The sequence below is a fragment of the Anser cygnoides genome, chromosome 7 (assembly GCF_040182565.1).
Source record: "Anser cygnoides isolate HZ-2024a breed goose chromosome 7, Taihu_goose_T2T_genome, whole genome shotgun sequence".
Taxonomy (NCBI): Eukaryota; Metazoa; Chordata; class Aves; order Anseriformes; family Anatidae; genus Anser; species Anser cygnoides.
The window spans coordinates 27,082,355-27,103,367 of NC_089879.1; the positions used below are offsets into that span (position 1 = coordinate 27,082,355).

At 39.6% G+C, this 21,013-nt stretch overlaps 1 long non-coding RNA gene across 1 annotated transcript; it reads left to right on the forward strand.

Moving 5' to 3' along the window:
* Positions 1-292: 292 nt before the first annotated feature.
* LOC106031271 (uncharacterized) lies at positions 293-20,632 on the forward strand. The gene is made up of 3 exons (XR_001204211.3): positions 293-802; positions 18,858-19,051; positions 20,303-20,632. It is a non-coding gene; the product is annotated as an uncharacterized lncRNA (long non-coding RNA).
* Positions 20,633-21,013: the final 381 nt, after the last annotated feature.

Sequence of the window (21,013 nt, forward strand, 5' to 3'; positions counted from 1 at the left end):
TCCTTTATAAAAACTTCAAAATTCAAAAGAATAAGCTCAAGTTCTTGACACACTGTAACAGTTTTCCAGACAAACCTGCTTTCAAGAGAATAAAATACCCTCTTAAAATATAAACCCCAGGTAAGATCCCAGGTATTTTCTGTAACAGGCTAGCTCTACGCAGGTTTTGCAGGCACTGAAATCGACCCAAAGGCAGCCACAGCTTTAGCTCTTCTTCACTCCCTCTTGCTTGTACCGCAGATAGTTCCATTTTGAACACAGAGGGAGCCAACTTGCTCCTTGCGGCATAACGTCGAGAAGAGGAAGTTTGAGGTCCTTTTGACACAGGGGTTTGCCGTTTGCTCTCGGGACGTGTCGCCCACCCCGCCCCACCTGCTGGGAGCAACCCCCGTCCCACTCTGAGGAAAAAAAAAAAAAAAGAAAAAAAAAAAAACACTTCCCACCAAAAGCCAGCTGTTAAGCAACTTTCTCTGGTCTTTAACTCGAGCAAACTCCCGCTGGGGCGGTGACAAAGGTTAACCGAAGCCGCGGCCCCTCAGAGCCTCGAGGACCCGCTGCCCGCGCTGCCGGCGCCGGCTGTGAGGGGGCGCAGCTGCGGCTTCCCGCCCGCCGCAGGGGCCGCAGCCCCGCTGACAGGCAGCCGCAGCCGCAGGGCGCTGCCGAGGGGCCAGGAGGCCTGAAACTGGCTTTTAAAAGTGAAATGAGCAACTATAGAAACAACTGACACGCTAGGTGCCACAGCCTGACTTTAACCCTCATGAATGTGGGGAGAAAAAGGAGGCTTCTGTGACTAAAAGCACAGGTAGGTGAGCCTGGAAGCCTTTTGAGCTAGAAATCGGTCCCATGAGGCTATGCCTGCTTTTTTGTTTCATCTTGTTTTGTTTTCTCTACTGCTTTAGAGGTCTTACCTAACTAGGAGCCAGGAACTACATGTCTCCCAGTAAATAACCTCCCTGCCTTACTTGAGTGCCCTTACTCCCGTCATCTAACCCCTAAGCATTCATAATTCCCCACAGATTTAAGGCACTTACATTTTTGTTGTTTTGCTATGTGTTTCACGACACATCGTTTCTGCTTTTGGCTCTCACCATTGTTAGCAATGCTGATGTCCCTTCATCATTGCTGAACTCACTATTTCATAATGCACATGCAAAGAGGCTGACAGAAAAGCAGTGACATATGAACTGTTGAGGTCTGTGAGACCTGATTTTGCTTATGGATGAAACCTCTTGGATACTTTAGCAAAGTGCATTCACATTTAGCAATTCACCTGGCTGTGAGGTCGGGGCCTTATTTCTTCTCTCATCACAAAGGTGATTTTTTCATCAAACATGGAAAAAGTAAGGAGGAGGTGACTTGGGGAAAAAAAAGAAAAAAAAAAAAGAGAGCGAGAGAGACCACAGACTTTCTTGCAAAAGATGGGAATTCTCAGTTCAAGAGTATGAAACAGCAAACACCAGCAGTAAGTTAGGGGAATACCTCTCCTCCAGGCACATTGCAGCACAACTGGAGTACAACTGGTTTTGAAAGTATCATTGACACTGGAAGCAAAAAGCAAAATCACCTAGTTCATAATGCTGAATTCAACATAAAAGCGGAAATTGGCTTTTTCTTTGCTGGTCTGAGATCCTGATACTCCCACACTACGTATGCATGGGTGCTTTCAGCAGCAGGTAACATTTTGCAAACAGGAGAAAACTGTTCTTATTTGGTGACTGGAAAGCACTCCATCCAAGGAAAATGAGATTCAAAGTAGGTAGCTTCTGTACATCAAGCAGACACTGATGGTAGTATGACTAGGGAATGGATGTAGCTGAGTGGCTTTAGTGACAGCTAAGGACTCACGGAATATGGGAGGGTATGCATGGAGTGGTAAACTTCATTTAAAAAGATGAGAAGCAGGAGTGTTCACTTCTCTTTGAATATATCTTATTTAGAATGAGAACTGCTGGGATTGCTGTGTGTTCCTCCAGTCCTGTCAGTCACACTGCTGCGTGTGGCCAGGATGTGACTGATACGTCCTGACACAACATATCAAAATGCCAAAAAAATTGAAATACGGGTCTAAATATGTAACAGGATCGTGTTATTTGGAACTGTCATGATCTTTTGAAAAATATAGTTATAATATTCAGAAGACCTTTTTTAACCTACATGCCAATAATTACAAAGTTGGGCAAAAGAATGAGAGCCACCATCTTTTCATCTGATTACTCCATAGTTCAAACACAGACCATGAACAACTACCAAAGTAAAAATAAATTCGCACATAATCCCCACTCTCAACTATATCTCATAAAATAGCATGAAATCAAAGTAGGAGATCTGCTGGGGCACTGAGGACCAGGACAGTGGGATTCCTGGGAGAGAAAAAAAAAAAATCTAGATTATTACTACAAAGCCATAAGAATACCTAAGGTTTCCTTGAGGGTTAATTTACCAGCATGCAACATGGGACTCCAGATTTGTATGAGCTAATTAACAAGGTATTCTTAAACACTTTAACAAGTTCAGTCTACAAAACACTCTGAAAATGAAACAGAGTTTATCAACCATTTCAACATTCAAATTTATTTCAAACACCAAGAAATCAGACTTCGAGGCTGAATGCTCTTCCAGTGGCTTTGTTTCTATAATGCATAATTCAGACTCTGACATTTATGATTCTAATTTGTGTATGATTTGTATTTGAAAACTAACAAACAAGCACCCTCTGAAAGAAGAGCAATACCAACATATCATAAGCATAAGAAAACACCACTGCAAAAGCCCATAAATAACCGTCAGCACATTCTCCTGAGGACCTGGACTTTTGGGTGCCTTCCTCCCTGGATTAACTCTGTTAATCTCTCTGTTATCTCCAGAGGACACACACTGACAGCTGTGTTCTTTGGTAAGGGCACCCCATCGTGCATCCACACTGTGGGCCACCTTGAGTGCTCACATTGCAGACAGGTAACACCCTTGGAAACATATATAACACAATGTGTGGGACATCTTCCATCAGCAGTAAGGATCTGACCTCAGAGTCAATAAACTATTTCTGCTGCCTGTAGTGATTCTTTCCTGCAGAATCATCTGCTGTGAAAACAACTTCACAGTTCCCCGCTCCTATTTACTTTATTACAAATATAACATCCTCAGTTTTACAACACATAATTCCTTGCAGAGGAACAGCCAGAGTCACCAGGGTATTACTTCATTTTTTTCACCACTGCAACTGTGTCAAATGAAAGCTATGAATTATTTTTCAACTGGCATACTGGAGCGCTGACATGCAAAGGTGAGCTCAGGAGACGCAGTAAGTTCCTTCAAATGGGAGTTGTGTTTCTGTTCTGTGGTCACACACCATGCCAGAAGTCTCCTTGTCCCTGCACCACAGCCTCAAAGCACCCAAAACACATGCAGCACCAGCAGTGGCGATGGTGGTCCTACCACAGCCCATCAGCTAAGTAAATGACTGGGCCAAAACTGAACTTTTTTACACCAGAGAGGGCAATTAAACAACTGGGCTCAGCACAGGCAGAGCTGTCAGCCAGCACTCCACCATTTGAAGACAAGAGCCACTCTGTGCCTGGTTTAACCCAGGTGCTTTACGTCCCCAAGTGGGGCAGTGAACCATCTTTTTTCTGCCTTGAAAACTGACAATTATCTTCTGCATTTAGCTGTTATAATGCCATAAAAATTGAGGAAGCTGACAAGTTTCTAGCTAGGAATTTCTAGGGGACCCAAATTAACTTAACATCCATTTGCCACTAAATTTCAGTCAGATTAAGATACCTAATTCCTTTAGCTCTGTTTGAAAGTCCAAGTCGAAAACTTGGAAAACTTGCGAAAACGCAACAGTGGAAAGCAACAAGGAGTAAAAGTAAATTGAAACTAGTGTAGCCTTAACTATCATGTATCTAAAGTTTGCGTTAATATAAAATACATTTTAATCAACATGACAGCATGCCTTTAGTGTTGGTTTTATTCTCTGTTTCTAAAATAAAATGCTATAGTTACAGTTTAAAGCAAGTGTGTAAAGCTAATCAATTACATTCACTCAATTTTTCCAGTCACTTGATACGATAGACATACTCATATTAAGCCAAAAAATATTCTTTCAACTGTTTTTTATATCTCGTGGAATGTTCTGCTTTGTAATTGGTCTTCTTTTACAGGCATTATTTTAAAGCATAGAGTCAAGGTACAGTGATGTTCTGAGGATTTGCTATAGTGCACAGTGATTATATCTACTTTCTCTCACTGCAATAGCTATAAAATAAAGTTTACGATCCCTGCTCTATATCATCCTCTTCAACACCTTTCGACTTATATCATGCACAGGGTCAGAATTTAAGATTGCTCAGAGAGAAACGGGGCAGAATTCTATGATCATCGAAACTAATCTCTTTCTACTTTGTTCTGTTTTGCCAAAATACCTCAGCAAAGAATTTGATCCAATTATTTTCTTAATAGAGCAGATATCAACCACACTCAGTATGCCAGTCAAAACAGAATTTTTCTAACCATTGGACTAGCACTCACTACATAATGGCTAGAGTTCTCTCTTGTGCTCTTTTTATTATTACTACTGTTAGCACCCACAATGGGGATTATGGTAGAAGAAATGAACAGGCAATTTTGCTAATGATGCATGAAGCAATATAAAATATACTGTAATTTTCTGTAACTGCAATATATTTCTGTCTGGAATGTTGACTACTGTGAAAAAAATATTTCTGTTTTTACTGTTAATTCCAATTTGTTTTTGTTTTGTCAGGCTTTCCTCACAAACAAACAAACAAAAACACCACACAACATGCAAAAAATATTTATCACTGTTTTTCTACTTTAAACAGCCGTGCTATATACTGTAAATTCCACAGCACTCTTATTTGCCCCAACATGACCAAGTCCTAACAGAAACATATCTTTCACACAATGCAGTCCACAAAATTATGGTGGCCATTTGCAATGATTATATGTACATTGTCAAATGACTCAAATAGCCTCGGAAAGTAGAATATGTTTGTTACAAGAATAAAAGGGGCTGTTAGATAATGATATTTAATCCTCATTTTTATCTAATAAGGCAAAAGGTTTTTGTGTTGAATGTATTATTTTAAAATGTCTCTTTTTTCTTTGGCTGAAAATTCTCAGTTCCCTTGAGGTCAGTGTGGCTATGCTGATATAAACAAGTTGAGAACAGTTGGACCATAAAACAAAAATATATAAAAAATAATATTTAGTCTGGATGCTGTTTCTCTATGCCAGCTTTCAGTGAAATGTGAGATAAGGAACACATGGTTATAAGAGCTTTGCCTTCAGAAGAAACATGACAACCAAAATTATGTTAAATGTAAAAAAATAGTTAACAGTAAATAAAGGGATCTGATGTTAAGAAGTCATTTCTGTAATGCTTACGGTCTGCCTATATGACTTAAAGGTTGAAAATAATTTCCCAGTTGGCTAGGAAAAGAACATGCTATTTACATAAAGTAAGTCTATTCAACCAAAGAATAGGAACTACATTCACAAAATGTCTTGGGTGTTAAAATACTGAATATTCCAAGGGTTCACTTCTAACTATAAAGCTTACCAGTGGAAACACCAACTGTAAGTTAGGCTCCCAGTGCAATAGGGAGAGAGACTCACAACAGGGCTCAAACTACAGACTTAACAAAAAACACATGCTGATAGGCAGTCACCATTTCCTAGAGCTATTCACCTACAGAAGCTCTTCCACTCAAAAGCAGCTGAGAAAGTCAGGACACAACATGATAAAAAGCCTGATGAGGAGAAGCAGAAGAGGACAGCAGGTCAGTGAGACGGAGAAGATCAGACATGGCCATGCAGTGATTGAGGCCAATCCTTTACTGACAGACTGAGAGCTGCTTGGGCTTACGGGAGCCTGGCAGGTGAGTGGGAACGTCAGTGTTCAATAGCCTGTTTCTGTTACCACTCTGCAGTAATTGAGGCAAATATTGTGTACTCCTGAACTTTATGAATAAATATGGCTTTGAATTTCCAGACTTGACAAAAGATTCCCAAATAGAGATAACCCAAAGTTTTTCTGAGTTACAGCAGAAAAATGGAGACTGCAAAACCTTTATTCAATTGCTTTACCACATTTGCTTCTAAGCATTTTGTGATATGGAATCTAAATGTTATACGTGTTTAGGTGTGTCCTAAATGGCAGTACAAGCCTAAATGTTTGTCATATAAATGTGTATGTTTCTTTTCTCAGAAGGCCTCTACCCAATTTTGAAAGAATTCTGAGTAATTCCACTGAATTGAGTTCTTCTCAGACTGACAAATTTAGGGCAATCCAAGCAACAGAATTTGTTTCTCTCTTAAATTATAACCTATCTATGGTGAAGTTGTGCTTTGCTGGCACACGGTCACACTGCCATAGCCCTGTATTTCTATGGTCTGTCATTCGTAGATAGATATCCTACGTGAGAAAAAGTGTGATCCTTAACTGGATTTTCATTACTTCCTTTATGATTGGCTGTAAGTTGATATTCCTTTCTGAGGTTTCATAGGTACTCTAAAAAGCTCTCCAGGGGAAACTATGTAAGAAGTTCTGTCACTGGCATTAACTAAGTTGCCCTTTTTCCATGCAAACACCCCAAACCCCGAAAGGTATACATTTTTCTCAGAACAGGCTAGTTAGGAGTCATATTTTCAAAGTTTCCTTTCTTACCTTAGAATGATCTTAAATTTAACTTTCTAGATTTATTTTAAGAGGTTCATTTTCTGAAGCTCTTTTCCACCCTAAGGCATTTTCTTTCAGAGCTGGTTTAGTGAGCTAGTGAAACTTGTCAATAACTATCAGTGAAAGTCTATATTTTTTTTTGTATTTTCTGGCTATTAAATTGGATGGCATAGCAAGGTATTTACAAAATCTGCTAGAGATAATTTCATTTCAAGTCCTGAATCACAATCTGAAGACACCAACCTCTTTTTGTTAATGACATTCATAGACAAAGTATCCCATTTTCTGAAATATTAATCTCTACTAAGTTACCTGCCTCAAGTGTAGAACATGAATCCTCCCTGTAGCAGACAATCAGGAAAAAAACAAAGCACAGTACCAGTGAAGGTCTTAGTATTTTCTTTTTCTGTTTCCTATATGTTAGAATATGTGCTTTGTAAGTTCTGCCTGCTGTCCAGCATCGTTACTGGAAGTGATCATGTTGTCACAGCTCAGCTGTGCTTTGTGAAACACACGCATGGTTTAAAAGACTGAGGATAGCAGCTGTCACAGTGACTGACATATACCCAGGTTCCCGGCTAGGTGACCAGTGGGCTTACTCCTCTTTACCACAGGTTTCATTCTGTTTTAATACATTTACTTTGACTGATTTCTTTTGTTAATGTCTTATACCAGACCTACTTCCTGATTTACAATGGCAGTGTTTCCTTACATAGCTAGTCCTGAAACTTTCAGTGAGTTTTCTTAGGCTCTCCAGGAAAGGCTCTCGAGGCCCTTTCTGAGAGGAAATAGCTCTCCAGCTATTTATCACACCCCATCAGAGAGGCATTTTGGAAGCTCAATTCTAAATTTAACACAAATTAAGCTAACTGAAAATTGCTTTTAGCTACTGAACTAATTCTTACCATCTTTCTCATTCTGTAGTCAATTCTCTAAAATAAAACACCTAAGGAAATCCAAAAGTCTTGAAACCAACAAAATCTTGTTTCCTACTTACTTGTGTTTCATAGTTGATAGCGTATAAGCTGGTGTATAAGCTCTTCTTGAAGCTTTTCCAAGGTTTACTCATCAGCTTTCTTTCCAATATGGATTCTCCAGGTAACAAAGCATGTGTTTGTGTTGCTTTATCCCCCAGCTCCCAAAGAAGAAGAGATTTTCTTACTCTCCGGTGCTGCCATTTGTGCTAAGGAAATCTACAGGATCATCCTTCTACAAAATTTAATTTGAACTGGTCGAGTAGTTCAATAGGTGTTACAGGGAGAGGGGATGTGTGCAGAGAGTGTGAAAATATATATTGGTTCTCCACAGGAAAACCAGACTAACTATATATATATATATATATATATATATATATCCTGAAAAATATCCTGAAGAAAAATTTCTTTGCAGGTCCCTACTCTTCAGACCCCTTACATCCGTTTCTCTCTTTGGATGACCATTTGACCTTTTTTTTTTTTAAAAAAAAAAAAATTCTTCCTACCTTTTTTCTGTATCTGCTCTTTTTTTCCCGTCTGTTCCTCCCTCTTTTCATTTCCACTCCTTGTCTCTTGTCTCTGGATCAAACTGGGAGGAAGGACATTTGAGAATCATTAGTTTGGGGACCTACAGGCATATATCACATTGCAGCAGACAACACAAAAAAATGAGCACTTCATCTAATCCCCAGGAATGACTGCTGGCATCAACACCCAGCAGACAAGTGCTGGAACTTTTGAAAGAACGTTGTCCTGCTGAAGATGCTGACAACTTGTCAAGCAGAGAGCTTACTAACATACATGTGGCACTGAGGCAACACAGATTTCACCAGTCCAGACTGCCATTCTGGAAAGGTCAAGAAAGTAGCTTAAACTTTCTGTTCCGGCTTTTATCAGGTTGATTGTTGTCTCTATGTGGAAAATAAACAAAACCACAACAAATTAGCTTCAGTTTTGATAAGAGGAATATTACACTTGCTCCAAATTCCATTTAAAATCTCCTTCTCAGAAGTAATATCAAAATTATCATCAGTCCAAAACAGTTACTTACTATCCTAAGTCAAGCTTGGGGTTAATGTAGTAAATTCAGACTCTTACATTTGGAATGTACATCCCTCATACTTTCATTTTGTTTTTATGGGGGGCAGAGCTAGCAGCTTTTTATATTTTAATTTCTCAAATATAGACTCCTTTTATGTCATATTCCTATAATATTTGAAAATCTACAACACTCAGAATAGATTCACTTAATGAAGTCAATGGAGTTATGCCAGGTACAAAACTGTGCAAAATTTGTCTCCTTGTCCTCATTATGGAGTGCTCCATCAAAAAGAGAAATTGCTGTCTAGTTTTGGCAAGAACACTGGGATGGTACTGCATATACAATATTCCTTTTAAGAGTTCAAGAACCTTCATAAAAGACTTTAATTAACAAAATTAACTTTAATTAACAAAAACACTACATAAGTAGCTATAGTGTGTCCTCTAAGGCAAGCTTAGTAGTCTGTTCAAATCATTTGCAGTTAACAGGTTGAGTAGATGCTTTCCTGTAACCCAAATTTATAGCATAGCTTGTCATAAAAAGCTCCTCTACAAGGAGAGATCAGCACCAGAAGGGTGGGTTTCAAGAATCTTCAAAAATCACAGAAATGTTCACGTTGGAAGGCAGCTCTGGAGATTGGCAAGTCCAGCCACCCTGCTCAAAGCAGGGTCAACTTGAGCAGGCTGCTCAGGGCCATGTCTAGTCAGGTTTGAATATCTTAGTTTACCAAGCAGGTTGAGGCTCTGGGATAAGCTCAGTGACTCATAGTGTAAATATCCTTTTGAATCTTTGAAATGTTGACATGTCCTATAAAAGACTAGTTTCTGAAGGTTATAACCGACACTTTACATTTACATCTTAATTGGACTTCTACAGTACCAGTTACTGATGATATTTAGGATAACTGAGCAAATATTTTATCTTGAGTATAAAACACTAATTACATTTTTTTGGAGGGATGATTTATACCTAAATGGAGTGAGTCTGTATAGACAACATTCTGATGAAAATCTCTGTTCATGGATTTTTATTAAGCTCTATTTGGAGAAATAAATCTAAGCTTTCTAAAAAAAAACAGTCACAAATTGTGTATACACAATTTATTCCCTTTAAAATAGAAGAGCTTGACTTTTAACATCACAAAAGTGCTTTCTCTGTTGGAATCAAAAAAGATTTAAAAAGAGCCCTAGTTTGCCCTTCTCGCATGTATCTGTACACCACTCTGAACAATGGGAAAGGCTCACATCCTTCAAACAAATCTTTACTTGGACTGAAGTGGCCCTGAAAGATAGCAAGTTCCTAGTTCAAGTTGGTTCTGATGAGCAGCGTCTGATTTACAGAGAACCACTGGTAAGCCTCTGTGGATCAGTGCAGGTGCAAAACTGAAGTTACCATAAAAAGCTGGATGCATACCTTAACTTGAAATATGCTTTTATTTGCAGAGATGCAGCTAGGCTTTTTTTTTTTTTTTTTAAAGTAGAGACACAGATAAATCAAGACTGTTTAGTTTTGCCTTCCCCCACAGCACAGTGTATTCTGTATGCTTTGGTTGTATGCATGGTACAAACAAATTACATAACTAGAGCGTGCAAAACAGATCTGACGTATGCCACACGGATCTGATTTCACATTGCATAAATGCCTGACAAGTATAATAAATAAACCAGACCTCGTTAATTGCTTTTCTAAGTCTCCTAAAATCCATGGACTTATTCCTGAGTGAGTTTGGTTACCTATCCAGAAAGAAACAAATACCGGGCAGAACTTCCCACTAGCCATTTGCAACATCCCAAATTGCAAACAGATGTATGAGATCAAATTAAGAAGCCTATGAAGCTTGTAGTTTGTGGATTAAATAATCTTTGGAACACTTTCAGAAAAATCTTCAAGCACCATGCACAACCCAAAAATTCATCTGGCAGTATAAAAACATGAATTAACGCTAAGAAGTTCTTTAAAAATACCTGGAAAGATTAAGTATTCAACCTTCAAAATGTGGCAAGTATCACTAAGAATCAGGGGCATTTAAAATTCTCCAATTAGAAATCCTGAGCTAGTAGTATACAGTACGTGCATGTACCTGCATACAAAATTTGTACTTGACACTACCATTTATTAGCAATATGCTTCACTATTCTGACAACTTGAAGTTTTGGGGGGCATGGACTCTCTCTCACTGTACACAGGAGAAGCCTCCACAAAAACTGGGTCTTGACCATAGAAAGGACATCTATCTGACGCTGCAATGTACACTAATTGTAGTAACACAGGATTTACATAGCTGATTCCATGCTCCTCATGAAGTTACCATTAGGTAGGATCACTTCTTCTATAAGAACAATGAAATAAGGTACAGAAATCTAATACCATCCTCCTAAAATTCATTAGAGCACCAATACCGTTTTATGATTCAAACATGACACCACTCAATGCCTTGGCATTATTCATATTATTTTCCAGACTAGCAATCACAGGAAGACTTTCCAGTCCACTCAGAGCGAGGATTTACAGCAGGCAGTGGAGAACATTTGGTTTAAAATGTGTTCTAAAACACTTCAGATGTGGTTGTCCAATACAATGGGTTTTTCTTCCTGTTTGTTTGCTGATGCTAGACATCACAGCACATTCCTGGTTTTCTCCCAGAATGCTTTCCTTCCAAATCACTAACAATCCTTGCAGTCTAGTAGTCAGAATTCCTGGGGTATTTCATTGGAAAAAGGTGTTCTGAATGTTTTTTCCCCCTCCCTAAGAGCAGGTTAAATAATCCAGCATACATAAATTTTCAGTTCAATATAGTTCTAGTTGTTGGCAGGTGTTTTTTTTTCCATGAAATATGTTCTTCATCTTCTTCAGGTGCTTTATCTAATTTGGCCAAAGTGAGTTTATTTCACCTCTCCAGACTTCACAATTCCAGCTTCTTCTTCTGCCCTAATAAGTTTTATTTTTTAACATATTTTTCTATCACTGAGTGACAGATAGGCTGAACACTCTTACTTAAATGAAAAATTTCAGCTGCAGGAGCTCTGGTATTTTGGGATTCCAGGAGCCAGATGGCCTCTTTTTCACTGATGTGTTTCTTTCTGTACTGAGAAAAAATATTTCCCTTTTCTTTTCCTCAGTCCTGAAAACGACTTCTTCATCTATTGGCTGTTTTGCAATAAGGGTCTTTAGTAGTATTTTACTCTCAAACAAGATCCTTTTAAGCTTTTTTTCATCTATAGGAACATTTGCCTGCTCCTCCTGCCTACAAGGGCATTTGGGTCTTCATGCTGCATTGGAATCAATCAGATTTACCTCACAGGAGTCAGTGGATCCACGCTACATTATACAGACTGAGGTGCTGGCCCCAGGCCTTAAATTTATGGTTACTTTGAGTAAAAGTCCTCTAAAATGATTCCCTTAAAGCTTTCAGCACAGAAGAGATCTTCATTCCCCTCAGCCTCCCTCCTTCCCCCTTTTTTTTTTTTTTGGATTAGACGTCATCCTCCCTCAGAACAGCAATTCTAGTGAAATTTATGTCTTCTATCTCCTTAACCGCATTAATTGGCAGTAAGCAATACTGGATGTGTAAAGCATTCTTTGTCTCAGCAAATCAGGATCCCCCTAATTCTTCCCTCCTACAGACCCAGCATACCTCGAACTTTAACTCTTCCCATGGAGAAGGTTCACGTCCAGGGCTGAGAGAAGTGATGTAAACAGGAGGAGGTGAAAAGAACAATTTTGCAGTTCAAAGGCAAAATCCTGTATCTCTGCATGACTATCTCCATCTTGCACATTCCTCGTCTTTAACTATGATTTTAAAAAGGAAAAAAAGTAGAAAAAAAATGAGAGAGAGAGAAAAAAGCGTTCAAAAAAATCAAGTTGCCTCTGAGAAAAATTATTCTCAAAATTTTGTTGAAAATCCTGATCTGCTCCACTGTTATCTTCAACATTAATTTCCTGGATAAACTCCAGGAAATGATGACTACAGAAACATTCTGAAAACCTAGTTTTAAAAATTAGCACGGAAGCATAAAACAGGTCAGGTGGGAAGGGGCTTCAAGAGGGCTCTAGTCCAATCTCCTGCTCAAAGGAGGGTCAGCTATGGGGTAAGACTAGGTTGCTCAGGGCTTTACCCTGGAAGCTTTCAAGGCTGGAGACAACACAACCTTTCTGGGTAACTTGCTTTGTTGCTGGGCTGTCCTTCTGGGGAAAGAGGTTTCCCTTACAGCCAGGCTGAACCTCTCGTGTTCCAATTTATGCCCATTGCCTCTTGCCCTTGCACTATTCACTGCTGTGAAGAAGTTCTGTGCTCTTCATAACCACCTTCTAGGCAGCAGTGAGCTGCTGTTAGGTGCCTCCAAAGCCTTCTCATTTTCAGACAGAACAAGTCCCATTTTCTTAGCATTTCCTTACAGAAGTGCTCTAGCCCCAACCACCTTGGTGGCCCTCTTCTGAACTTCCTTCAGTTTATCAGCGTCCTGCCTGTTTGGTGGGCCCAAAATTGCACACTGTCCGGATGAAGTCTCCTGAGCAACAAGAGAAGAGCGCTGCAGGCTCGTGCCCAGCTTGCTGTTCGCCAAGCCCCCCAGGTGCTTGTCAGCAGAGCTGCTCCCCTGCCAGGCAGCCCCCAGCTCATTGGAGATGCTTCGTTCCCAGCTGCTGGACTTGCATTTGTCTTTGTTCTCTTGTATGCCCCTCTGTACTTCTGTTTTGGGAACTTAATGAGCCTGCATTCCAATGCCTCCTCCAGGCCACTGACAAAGAAGTTGAAAAGGACAGGTTCAAGGACAGACCCCTGCGATACACTTGGCACTGGCCTCTGAGTAAAGCATGTCCCATTAACTGCTGCCCTCTGAGGCCGACTCTCCAATTGTTCACCCACCCAGACTGTAACATCCCAACCTGCACACAGGGATACAGTGGGAGGAAGCTGGAAGCCTTGCTATTGTCTTCTAAGTACTGCAGTTAGCAATTACTGCATTTGGAAAAATATAGCAGAGAACTTTTTTTTTTTGTTTCACATAACTTAGCAATTTTTTCTTTTCACTCCAGTATTTGCAATCCTACACTGCCTTTAATGGTATGGATAAACTGCAGGCCTAGTTGTGGTATCAGACCAGTTGGCATGACACCACTAACACAAAATCTCCTAAGATTTATGTCAATGTAAGTGATATCAATGTCAAGGTCTAACCTTTTCCCAGCTAGGTGACTCAGGGTGGCGATGGTCACCATTGCTTTTTTGCAGGCATTTTGGCAGGACGGTACAATCTTTCATTTATGGTGAAATTAAAACATTCTGATGAGACAAGGGGTCGGGTGTATGAGTGTTTCTTTGAATAAAATGTTTGGAGCAATGCATTAGAATGCTTTTGATATGACGTGTGCGAATCAGAACAGATGACAGATCTGATTTCTGAGCAGTCCTAGGGCACTTGCCTTGTTTCAGTTTCTCTGTTTCCATATTGCTGTTGCAGTCAAACACAATTGTTACAATTAGCCCAGTATAGTAAAGCCATGTCAATGTCTTGCATAAATACAATGATCCCTACAGCAGTATGTAAAATGTCTCTTTTCACATCTCACAGCTTCTGTGTCAACTTCTGCAGTATTGTAATTAAGTCTAATTGAGTAGACTTATGGAGTTACACTAATGGTTATGTATAAGTACATGTCCCCCATAGCTATTTGTTCAAGGCATTCTTCATATCATTTAACTTGTTTCAATTATGCATATTATAATTTGCCTACTGATGTTTTTGCATGGTAATTTTAAAAAAGTACATGTGACCTACAGGATTTTCAATATTATTAACTTAAGATCTGAAGAGATTTGACATATGACTTAGTTTCTTTCCACTACTTTTTAACTCAACTGGTATTAAAATTACTCCCTGCATTTAAAAACGTATTTCAATTGTACTTCAATTATAACACAGTTGACACAAGATAATGAGAAAATAGATTAACTCTAAATAAACGTTTTTCTATACTTGGTATAACTTATTTAGACAGTTTTGAAAATGAAAATCTTAGAACAGTCTTTATACAGAAGGAAATTCACTATTTTAGGCCTCAGTTAGAATAAAAAATATTAACATGTATTTCTTACCTTAGTCACAAAAACTGTATTTTGAAGACAAGATATACAACATTGCCTAAGTCTTTGTTCTTCAGGAACTCTGCTTGTACAAGGTAAAATTGCTAGATTCAAGAAATGTTAAGCTGTTTAGTTAAAACTTGAAGAGCTTGCCTGAATATATGCTTGTCTTCCTTTTTAATTCACTTTAAAAGGTAAGTTGTTTTGCACCAGAAAATTCAAGCAGCGCTCAGTTCCTACATGTAACAAGTCCTGAAAATACAACAACCAACACCCAAAATTATGTGCACACTCCATAAATAAATTATCAATCTTCAGATGTACCTCAGTGTTAAGAGTACTTCATTTCTTTGGGGCCTGGATTCGTCAAACCACCTAAACCAGTGAAAGCAACTCAGATAAACACGAGTGAATAGCACAGGATTTTAACAAACCTATGGCATGCCTGGAAGCAAGTAGAATGCCTATCACTGACCAACAGCTGTAACTGAGGGCTACAGAGCCCCAAAACACAATTCAACAGCTGGTTGTCTGAAGAGTTTCCAGACAGGAGGAGACAGAAGATGGCCTACAGACTGCTAACAGAACAACAGCAACGCGGGGAAATTCCCAAAGACAACAAAATGACGGAAGACTGTATCTGGGGTGAAAAACGCACAGAGAAGTGTGGCATATCTGAACTAACACCTGTGTGGAAGTCGAGTACCACAATAAACACTGCAGTTGACAGAGGTAAAGCAGGTCCGCACTCTGAGTACATCCATCCAGACCTCTTCCATCTGAGGACGCCCTTGCAAAAAGGCTGCAAGATTTTTAAATTAAAAAAAAAAAAAAAACCTGATTTTGTCTGAATAAAAACTGGATTGTTTCCATTAAAACAGAGAAAGCTCAAAGCAACTAGAACAGACATGAAAATCAGAATTTATACAGAAATCATGTGTCTTTGCTTTCAATCAACTCAGTACCTTTCTGAGTAGCAGCAATCTCTGTCACCAGACCTTTTCAGACATGGAAGAGTTCTGGACAGCTTCTCAGTGCCTCTCCTGGCCATCCTGCAATCTTTGTGCAAGAGATGAAGGCTCCTGGCTCCCTGCTGCAACTCCCCTGCTGGCCTAACCTGGCTGTTCCTCAAGCTCATTCCCTCAACGATGCTCAGTGGCTCTCCTCTCCTCTGCCCCTGCAGATCTCACCTCACCCCATCTTCTTAGAGGAACATGTAGGTAAAACAACTAAAATCTGTCAAATCTGTTTTTTTGTTTCTTTCTTTCTTTCTTTTTTGATTAAAAGGTTGCTGCTGAGTTGAGTAATTTAACAGATTCATCCCCAAGGAGCAAAAAAACCCTTCAGATTCCAGAAGGAGCAGGGAAAGGGCTCATGGATTTCTGAAACCCACGCTTGCTCAACATGGCCTTGCTCTCTCAGGGCCTATGCTATCCACAGCACTGAGGTGGAGACTAAAGAGACGTGGGGTTACAGACACAGATGTCCTGATGCTCTCTCAATGAGAAGCCAAAGGCTCATTAAAAACTTTCAGCCTTAAATGCCTAGTATATACAGAGATGACTAACTTACATCAGGGAAAGAATCTAAACTGAATTGAAATTAAGAAGCAGATGCATGAAGAAATTGAAACAAGCTGGTATTAAAAATGAAATAAAAGGCAGTAGAGGAAAGGAAAAAAGAAGAGACTGCTAGTAAGAAAAAGGAGAAAACATAAACCTAGCACTTCCCAAATCACCACTTAAATACCAGTAGTCTATCAAGTACACACCTGTTCTCCCCACACCCCTGCTGAGCACATGAAAAAAACAATTTAAAGAAATGGTAGCAAATGTGAAAATTGCAGGCCTATTCATCACAGCTACTGGAAGGGAGCAAAACAAACCAATAAGCCTTTATTTCTGAACAAGCACATGACGACTGCACGTAACACGCACACACAACCCCGCATCTTCTGCTACTCGTGGCTGTGTACTGAGTTTCTTTCAAGCAATAAAAGCAAGAGTGTTATGATGCCATGATGCAAGAGGACCTACATTTACTATTCTCATTTTTATGGGTTCTTTTTATTATGTAAATACTATCTACATCAGATGCCTGAGCATATGGAAGGCAATGGCAGCAGGAACTATTATTGGGTCAGACCCTCCCAAATCACCTAACAAAACTGCTCCTCTCTGCCTAAGACACAAGTGCAAGCCAGACAACAGGAGGATAGATAGATGTTCCATTTGTCAACAACTGATAGAATGGCAAGTCTTAATTTTTATTTCTCTAACAACATGATAGGGGTTCCTCCTCTAGGGAGTCAATTCTCAGGAGATGCCAGATGTGTTGGCTTCATTATTGGACATTTATTACAGACCAAATGTTAATGCTGTATCTTTTAAAATATATTTAGGGCAGGATCCCAAGCAAGCAGCAAGTAGTAGTGGTTTCTAAGAGGTCATACAGTGAGAATCACACACAAAAGAATGTTCAAAACAGCAAAGTCACTGGTATAAAATCCCCTTTTTGTGCAACTTAAACCTAAAACTGGGAGCCTGGTGCAAAAGCTCAAAATAAAGCAAAAGGACATTGACAGCAATGTTTTTAGCTTGAGACTTTCACACCTGCACCATTAGACTGTACCTTCTTGGAAAAGAAAACTTGGTCCTCAAGACAAAGAATCAATCAGCAGACCAAAATGTTTAAAAATGGAAGCACAAATGAACCATACGAAAATTAATTGCGAGTCTTGTTCTTCTGGGTATTCAGGTTGCAGGATTTAGATTTCACTGATAAACAGCTTGTATGTTCTCCAGACATACAAGGGAAAAACAGGTTTGTTATCTCATAGAACTCTGAAGCACTTCTTACAGAAAGAATGATGAAGAAACATCATTCTGCTAAACTTATTTGACAAATACTTGAGTGCACTACTCTGGATGACAGTTATGTAACTTCCCAAGGTTTATGTATGGCCAACGGTTTTCAAAGGATGCAAATCAGCTAGCTTTTCAGATTAATTCAATCCTATGTGTCAATCATCTACAAAATGATTTTATGCCTTAAGGGGAACAAACACTAAAAAACTTCCACCCCTGGTGTGTTCTACTTCATTTTGTTTTGTTTACTGCCTTTGCTATTGGTGCCTTACAGATGTTATTGTTCATTTTGGTATTTTTAAATCACTCTTTTTAAAAGCTGGCATGTGACTGCCCTGCAGTGAATAAGAGTAAGAAGCTGTCAGTTTGATAGGACTGCTTAGAGATTGCTCTTTCTCTGTGCTGTCATTGTATCTGAGATGCACAGAGCGACAAGAAAGCTACAGAAATAAACTCCTTAGCTATGGAACAACTCCCTCCATGCCACTGTTACTGTTGTTTTGTGTTGTGTTACTTGGAAGCTCCATTGTATTAGATGTTGTGCAAACCTGGAACAAAAGTTTGTCCCTGCTACTGAGCCCATACAGCATAAGTCATGAAATTCGCTTCACATCAAGGATCCTGGAAATGCACAGGAAATCACACAATCATAGAATATCTGAGTTGGAAGGGACCCACAAGGATCATTGAGTCCAACTCCTGGGTCCCCAAAGGACCACCCCAAAAAATAAAAATTTTAAAAAAGTTTAAAATACTGTAGACATTACTGCAGGAACTGGCCTCAGGAGGTCATCTCGGATATCTTTCTGCCAAAAGGTAGGATCAAGTCCACCTGAAGCAGTTCCTGATGATCTGTCCCACTGGCTCCAAGACACTAGCAGAAACTCCACAGCATTCCCAAAATCCCATGATCTATTCCAGCATTTAACTACTCCAACCGTTACTGAGTTTTCTTGTCTTCTAAGCACAGAACTCACCTGCCAAGCCTATTATTTTTTATCCCAACAGTAGTAGAGATGGAGTAAATTCACTTCCTCTTTGCAAGTGATCTCACAGGCAGCTGAAAAATAATTTCATGTCTGCCCTCAAATTTCTTCTTCTCTAGCTAAAGACCCATTCCTCAACTCTCTACTATGACCTGTGGTTCATGTTTTTGATGCCTTTAATCATTCTTGCTCCTGTCTTCTAGGATCGCTCCAAACTAGTTCACAGCTTTAAGATACATGCCCACAGCTGGACACGGTACTCCAAGGCCTTGGCAGTGTGAAGCAAAGCAGATGGACGCCTTATCTTGGTTTTGGGAAGCTTGCCTTTCCTCTTGACAGCATGACACTGTTGACTCACACTCAGTTTGTGAGCTATTACCATCTCCAGATTGTTGCAGTAAGGATTAATTGTGCAATCCATTATTCCTAAGTACTGAACCTTGCTTGCATGTATCCTATTATACTGCATCCCCTCTATTTCACCTGTTCTGCAAGTTCTCATTTTTTCTTATTACTGTTTCCAATCTTCCCATATGCTTCCTACTTCCAAGCCACACACTTGTGTAAGCAGCGATGAAGTTCATCCCTTTAGTGTTAGCATTCAAATCCTTCCTAAAAAGGTCTTTAATTCACATTTATCGGAACAAGTCTAGTTTCTATAAAGGGCATCACAGCACAGCCAGTAGGGCTCCATCCCTGCTTTCCCCGGCAGGCTGTGCTAATGGTACCTTTTCTGGAGCAGCAGCAGGGGCATTACTGAAGTCATCCTATCAAACATAACAGGAATGCTGCAGACAGTGATTTATAATGACTAACACTGTTGAGAAGAAATTTACAATACAAATTGGGGTAGAGACTTCAATGTCTTTAACGCAATAGCTTACAGTTCTGAAGAGAGATCTGAAGGGTGAGGTCTCAACAGAAACGCATTAAAAAACCAGCACCTTGTCTTTGGCAGGGAAGTTAGTGATAAACACGCCTGACTAGAGAATTTATAATTGCAACAAGTGCAAAAAGGTCCTCCAGACTGGGCTCTCTTGTTATTCAATTATTATATGGACTTCAGTATCTTTCTAAATGGATCTTTTTACTATGAGAAACCAGTTTAAATACCAGAAATACTAGCACATTTATTGCTGCTCTTTACGGTATAATAGTCACTTTGTGACTTAGGAAAATGAGTCTTACGAGAGTTCTACTGAGCTGGGAAGTTGAAAAGGTCAAGTTGCATTACTGTGAACTTATCCCTTTTATGCTTTGCTGTTCAAACACTGTGTTTGAGTAAGGACCTAGTCCTGTGTAAAAAACACACAGCTAAGAACACTAGATCATTCCTTTAGGATTAATTATTTTGATGGAAACCAATGAATGTATTTTAGAAATAGCTGCAGGCAAATGTTAATAGGAGATTAATCTTTCATGCCTTTGAGAACTTTTTAGACAAAATAAAGATACATTCAACTTCCCCCTGAGTTCCAAATGCGAACAAGATCTCCTAGTTTACATACTAACTTTTCTGATAAGTGAGACATCTATCAAAATGGATACAAGTTTTGCCCAGAGCAACAAGATAATACCTAATTGTTAAGCCATTTAACACCAGTAGCAAGAGTTTTAGTAACAAAGCTTATAATAATTGCCTCTTCAGGTGGGACATGAAAAGAACTGTCAGACCTGCTTCTCAGTCTTCTGTTTTGGCTCCTCTGAAGCTGATAAGAAAACTCTTCTGCAAGGAAAACAGACCATTTTTGATTCCTTTATGGCAATGAGATGGTCCTGCTCTCATTAAATTCAGTAATGAAATACTTCATTTCAGTGGCTGGAGAAAGAGGCCACTTCTTACAGTGCTGACAACTTGTGCAGAGGGTGAAAAGCAGCAGCGGTAACTGGTAACCTCAACTCTGACAGCCCTGGTCTCTGACAACTTGTTGCTTCTCACCTGCTGAGATGCCAGGTACCCGTCAGCCCCCATGGGGCACTGCCCAGCCCAGGCGAGGGCTCCTCCTGCACTGCTTCCACCAGCTGGCCACCCCCTGGGAGGGCCCAGGCCTTGTCCTCTCTCCATTTAATTCAAGAGCAGACTTGTGTACCAGCACACTGTCTTCTCCAATTGAGAAAGAGTTCCCTAACTTGCAAAGAAGAAACACTTCCCTAACTTGCAAAGAATAGGTAAGGTGTAAAATACACATGGTTTGTAAACTACACATGCTGTGAAATGCATTTAATGAACAAAGAGTTCTTCTTTTTAGAGTACCAGGACACTGAAATCCCCTACTATCAGTTCTTGCACCATAACTTTAACAATAATGCCTTGGCATTTCATGAAATACCTGCAACTTCAGTGCATGTCACTCAGTGA